The sequence below is a fragment of the Sipha flava genome, unplaced genomic scaffold, assembly GCF_003268045.1.
Source record: "Sipha flava isolate LNK unplaced genomic scaffold, YSA_version1 50_pilon_pilon, whole genome shotgun sequence".
In the NCBI taxonomy this organism is placed as follows: domain Eukaryota; kingdom Metazoa; phylum Arthropoda; class Insecta; order Hemiptera; family Aphididae; genus Sipha; species Sipha flava.
The window spans coordinates 1,014,156-1,021,282 of NW_020273428.1; positions in this window are offsets into that span (position 1 = coordinate 1,014,156).

The following is a 7,127-nucleotide window of genomic DNA, read 5'->3' on the forward strand; positions in this document are numbered from 1 at the left end:
TTAATAGTATTAAAAAAAAAATCATATGGAATTTTTCTTTACTATCTTTTTATGAATCTAAAACTCTGAGCTAATGCCTTCAGTATTAATGATCCCTTATATGTGACATCCCAGAAATCATATTATATTTAATAAATACCGTTTCTCTATTAGGGGTATCTTATATTATATAACCATATCATACCAGGAAAAAAAGAATACGCTATTTTCCCTTCCTTGAATTAAATAAATTAATAGCATTATATTGATGGCGTAAATTATGGATTTAGTGCTTCAACTTTGTTTAGTATGAGGGTGCATGATAGTGGGTGGTTGTGTAGAATTTCACGTTTAGTCATCTTTTTCATTTATAGTGAGCTTAAAAAATAAAGGATCGAGAACTTGTGCAAAGAGTTTGTGTGGAGTAACGGAAGATTTTACCGTAGGAGTTGGTAAGAATCAGGAGACGGCTCTTAGCCTTTATTTATTCTCTATAATAATGGATGTAGCGTGCAGCCGGTTACTAGACGGTGTAAAGTACTAAGTGTTAAGACTGGGACAAGTTCACTAAATATACTTTTAAAGAATACTTTTTACGATATTGTTGGTAATTTATTCAACACTTAGAAAAATCAACGGAATTACAACTACGAACCTATATAAACCTATAATAAATCTGAAAAAAGTTAATTATAGGTTGGATGAGTGAAGGTTAGCTCTTGAAGTTAAGGAATTGACAATTAGTAGAAATAAAACATACAGTACATAGAGTATGACTTTGGAAGAAGATACCAAGAAATTGAGGGTACGAGGAGACCAATGACAATAAGTGGATTATAGACTGAGATGGTTTGGGCATGTGATAAGACGAGAGAAAAAGTTCAGTAAGAGTTATTATGAAAATGAACGTTGAAGGGAAAATAAGAAGAGGAAGACAAAAAAAAAAGAGATGGTTAGATACGATTGAGAATGGTATAAGGATCGTTGATGTTTGCGTAGGGGATGTAGAAAATCGAAACGAGTGGAAGTTTAGAACAAGGATGATCGATCCCAAATAGTTGGGAGAAAGGCGAAGGAAAAGAAGAAGAAGAAGTAAGCTTGAATCACACGCGTGTCTCAGAAATCAATAATCAATCAGGTGTAATGATATAATATATTCACAATTAGTTTTTAGTTAATATTAATAACATATATTCTATTATTGCATATCGCATAGAATTTAGTGTTATCTCACCACAGAAAACACTAAAGATGGAACTACCTTTCATATATTTTTTAGCGTGTGGAATCACGTCGTCAAGGTTGATTTTGAAATATTTATTATTTTAATTGTAAATCAATGATCTAACGACGGCAAGCAGTCACATTAATTTTCATGTGCGCGAGCATCACGTGTGCATGTTTGTTGCACGTAACATTTTGATTTATTGTTCATCAATTCCCTCAATTCAGATAACCCCATAGTCGTTGTATCCGTGAACTCCTCCACTATTTCGGATAATAGAGGTAGGAATACTTCCACGAAGGATCACAAGTGGTTGACACAATGAACCATTGTGCTTTTGAGTAGCAGAAAATCACACAAAAACAAAAAAGATATATAAAATATGCAGACCTAACCACCTATAATACATTACAAATGATAAATAATATAAATTTTTCTTCATTTTTGATGTTGTCTAAAAATGTTAAGTATTCATAATCAATAAGTTTATTATACAAATTGATTAACATTTATAAAATGAAGAAATACCGAATGTAAAAAAAAAAAGTGTAAGTTTATTTAACTCTCGTAAGTTTTGTATTTCATTTATAATTACAAATCATTTTAGTTTATAACAAAATTTAAGAAAAATTCAACGATATGAAAATGTAAAATAACTGAAAAAATAAATTAAAGAGTATTTAAACTTCCTTGTTAATTCGTAATATATTCCATACAACATTATTCTTTTTTCTTGTTAACAATGTTTGCAAAAATATAGAAAAGGTTCTATAAATAGGTATTTTTTTTTCGTAATAGCGCTTCTTAAATAAAAAAATTTTTGAAATAAGAATTTTGACGTTTTATTAAATTTCACCGAGCAAGCGTTCTAAAATAAAACCCTTATTAATGCGTTTTAAAATTTGTGATTTTAATATTAAAGTACAAAAATTATTTTATTACATGATAGTAAACTACACTACACACTTATATAAAATCTTAAATTACGTAAGACACGATGTTCAACGTGTATGTGTATAATCAAGGCTAAAAAGTTCATAATTTGTTCTTGATTTTTAAAAAAATCAAGTTGAAAAGTCAAAGTTAAGTTAATTGTAATTGAGTTATATAACGAGTGACTTAATCTTTTTTTTTTAAGTAACTTTTTTCTTAACGAGTTTATTTATTTTTCTCTTTATATAAAAATCCTTAGATTTAAAGTAACATTTTGTGACTATGAAAGCTCTAAAAATACTTTGTTTCATAAAAAGAATTTCCACTGAACTCAAATTGATAGCGCCACTTAAAGTATTATATTGTGCTCTTGTAAGATCAATTTTAGAGTTTGCTACTGTTACTTGAGACCCTAATACAGTTATGTACAAGTAGGAACCGCATTGAAAGGGTTCAACGTAAATTTTTAAACTATGCTGCTAGGGTGCTTTATATTGATCATAGACCTCATGATTACGAACTAGTGCGTATCTTACTAGGACTATCAAACCTATCGGACAGGCGTGTTGCAGCTAAACAGATTTTTATATAAAAACTCATCGATGCTCTATTGACTACCTTGAACTAGTTCAAATTCACAATATCCTTTTTTCATACTATTATACATCATCAATTATTCCTGTAATAAACAATTTTTCAAGATCATGTGTATTGCTTAAGAATATTCATATCCCTCTTTCTGTTAATAATACGAGTACCAGTATGTATATATTTTCTTATTGTAATAATTCTATTTACTACTGTATTTTGAGCCACGGCCCGTTCTGATTATAAAATAAATTATGTTTGAAAATTTATTTATTCATTTTTAATGAATTTTAATTAAAAATTAAAATTTGTTGTTATAAATTTTATTATATTCATTCACAGAAATGAGATTTACAGTGATAACCGTAGTGGCGGTTGCAAATAGTTCAATCAAATCTCTTGTGGCCGTTAAAAGTTATATATAATAATATTTTTTTGTATTGCTTCCTACATGTTAGAAGTATTAACTCAAAAAAAGAAAAAGAAAATAAAAAAATATGCTTTAACATCTATGAAACTGAAATATTGATATATTCAACTTTTAACCAGTTAGTAACTTGTATACATATAATAAATGATAAATTAATACCTATTTAATGTTCAAACAAAGTGATAGTTTTGATTTCATAATAAATCTTTTTAATGTGTTTATTATTTTTTTTTTTTTATAGCGTTACAGGCCATTTAGGCCCTTTACTGTCAATACTAAATTCTTCCATTCTTCTCTATTATACGCATGGTTCATGTCTTCATTCCAATCTGTTTTCAGCTCCTTCATATCTTTTTTGACTATAACCACCGTTGCTTTGGTCTACCACGCGGTATTTTTCTGTTTAAATTATTTACAAAGTACCGTCTTGACAATACTGTTGTCGGCTCTCCAGACGTGGCCTGTTTACTCCAATCTTGTACCTTTACAAATTGTGTTATACTTCCTTTTCCATATAGCTGCTTTATCTGTTCATTTGACCTTCTCTCCCACACTTGGGCATCAGGGTTATACACGGGACCATAAATTTTTCTTAAGTCCTTTCTTTCAAATAAACTTAGTTTATTTTCATCTCCTGCTGTTGTAGCCCAGGTACAACAAGCGTATGACAGATGGTCTGAGATATGTGGTATATAATGTTTCTTTGGCTTTCCTAGACAATAATTTTGACTTTAGCAGATGTAACAAAACAAAATAACACCCATTACCAGCTTTTAAACAAAGTTTGATTTCATTATACATGTAATTTCTATTATTTATATTGACTCCGAGATATTTAAAGTCATGAATTATTGAAAGGACATATGATTTTTAATGTGTTTATATATAAATAAAATTATATATAAAAATGGAACCAAAAATATACAAAATGTCATCAATTGAGAACGGCTGGGCCGATTCGGTTCAAATTTTTTTAATTGTTCGTAATTGCCAGGAGAAGGTTTTTACGAAAACAAATTTTGTAAAAGTGCTATTGTTTAATAAATTGTAGTTTAATTTAATAATATTTGACCCGGTCGATAACTGCGCAATTGAAAATGAATTATTAAATAAAACTATTAAAAACTATTAATTTTATTTTTAGTATTAAAAGACGGGTATTGCATAAATAATAAACGACCATATCTCGCAACAGGTACCAAAACAAACAAGAATGTTAGTTCGAAGGATTATTATGCATATCGGTTGATGATTAGACGCGACCAGGGCAACGTTATTCTACGATAATAATTTATTAAAATTGATCTTTTAAAATTATATATATCGCTAACCATGACAAAATTTGTAAAATACAATATTAATCCTTTAATACAAGTCTCCTGGTAACAAATGTTGTATCTTGAGATTCAATTCGTTGACGTCCACATTTTTTGCTGCTAAAATTGCTCTTTCTGCTAGCTACTTATGATTTGTGTATTGTCTGTGTACATTGAGAAATATCTGGTTAATGAGAGCATCTTGCGAATCAATGATCGTACAGAAATCGGTCGGTAATTTTATGCATCCCGTTTCATCTGTAGTAACTTTTTCATCAACGATATCTAACAATTGTTTTGAGAATCTTCCGCATGCAGCTTTTTTTGATTAAATCGCAATTATCGAAATCGTTCACTCTCTATCTTTATATACATGTTGATCATGAATTATTGAATAATTATTGAAAAAGCTCACGACATCGTAAAATAACGTTGTCCTGATCGCGTCTAATCATCAACCGATATGCATAATAATCCTTCGAACTAACATTCTTGTTTGTTTTGGCACCTGTCGCGGGATCTTATTGTTTAATATTTATATAATACCCATAATTTAATATCAAAAATAAAATGATTATCTTTTAAATAGTTTTTAATAGTTTTTTAATAGTATCATTTAATAATTCATTTTCAATTACGCAGTTATCGATCTGGTCAAAAATTATTAAATTATACTACGATTTATTAAACAATAGCACTTAGGAGTATAAAAAATAGATAAAAACCTATTCGCAGACCTACGTGTGTATACAAAATTTCATTAAAATCGGTTAAGCCGTTTTTGAGGAGTATGGTCACAAATCCTGCAACACGAGATTTTTATATTCTATATCTAAATTTTATATCTAATCTTTGAACCTAAAAATCACATATGATGCCTTTAATAATGATGATTATGTAATATGCGTAAAAAAGTAAATAAATGTTCTTAAGACGAGAGAAATCTAGTAAAAATATGCGTTAATTCTTATTAAACTTTCGATTATCTATTAGTTAACTGTCGACCCAATTATTATTTTCGTATACAAGTAAAGTTTAAGTTACAGAAAGTTTATTATTTTGATTCAAGATTCTATTTAGTGACAATAAATTATATTACTTCCTTACTCGAACTTAAAGCCTAATATAAATTATTTTCGTGAAATGTATGTATAAAAAGAAAACAATGGTTATATATTTTATTAATGAATATTTATAGAAAAAAAAAAATTAATTATAAAATTAATACATTTTTTGTTCAGCTAAGAATATAGAAATATATCTAGAAGTGGGCTCGAATTTCTACTGGACTGATTTATAATATAAGATTCTAAGCAAATTGTTTTATGATTTTGAATTAATTTAATTTATTTTTATATTTATTTCTACGAACGTTTGAAAAATAATGAAATAATATTAAATATGTAATCAATTAATTTAATGTGTAATATCAAGTATTTATAATACGAATATATTAAGTACTTCATTTCGTTTTTTTTATGGTTTGAAAATTATACTCAATGAATTATATGGATTATATTCTAAGAAATGTATATTAATTTACATTAATTTATATTTAATTAATTTAATTTTTTATTTAATTTATATTTATATTAATTTATATTTTATTTTATAACCACTGAATTTGAAGTATGACATAAAGCACTGGTAACGGCAGTGATGCCGAACCCTATATTTAGGCAGAAAGACTCTATCCTTCAATAATATTTCAGTAGTGGGTGAGTTGGTCCAGTTTTATCAAATCTTATTTCTCTAATAATATTTTTCATGTAACGTAAATATTACTATGCTTTAAATCCAAACATGGGTCAGTGGTTAGGCCTCGTCTCGTTTTACGAGTACGTGCACAAATTGTTTTTTTTCGTCACCACTTAGTAACGGTAATTTTTAATTTTCATCAAAGTGAACGAATAGTTTTATGTATAACAATCAATATGTCATCATTTATGTATAACGTATTAATAAGAGGTAATTTTTTTTTTTAAATAAACTATAATCATAAAGATCATAAGTGTAAAGGTTCTAACCATGTATTTAAAATAACTTTTTATTCTTTAAATAATTACTTAGTAGACAATTATTAATTTATCTTTATTACATTTACAGATAATTTAACAATGAAAATTTCCCGTTTTTGATCTCGACTAATAATATATAGATGGGAAAATTCAATAAGTCAAACACGGTTGTAGGTATAAAATTATTACTTAAAATGTTTAGTTATACAACTTTACACTTATAATTCAAGTGAATATAGTAAATATAACAAATTAATTACGTTATACGAGATGTTAAGGTATAGCTAAATAATTAATATTGTTCATTTAATTTTTATTGAAATTCGAGGGATAAAATCTCACAATGGTAAAATTTTAAATTTAAGAGTTACATTTTCGAATATTTATAGAATGCTAATTGAATAATAAATGGCATTTAGTGTTTTATAAATATAATGCACAAAATAAATACAATTAAACTGATAAGTATTTATATAGTTCTCTAAATAATAATAATTCATGTAATTTTACTTAGTTCTTTTGCAGTATGCAGGTGGTATTCAGTTAGTGAAACTCCAATAATCTTTATTCTAAAATTCCTCTGACGTATTGATTATCAACAGATAATCTGTAAGCTCTCTAGTATTGATTACGAATGC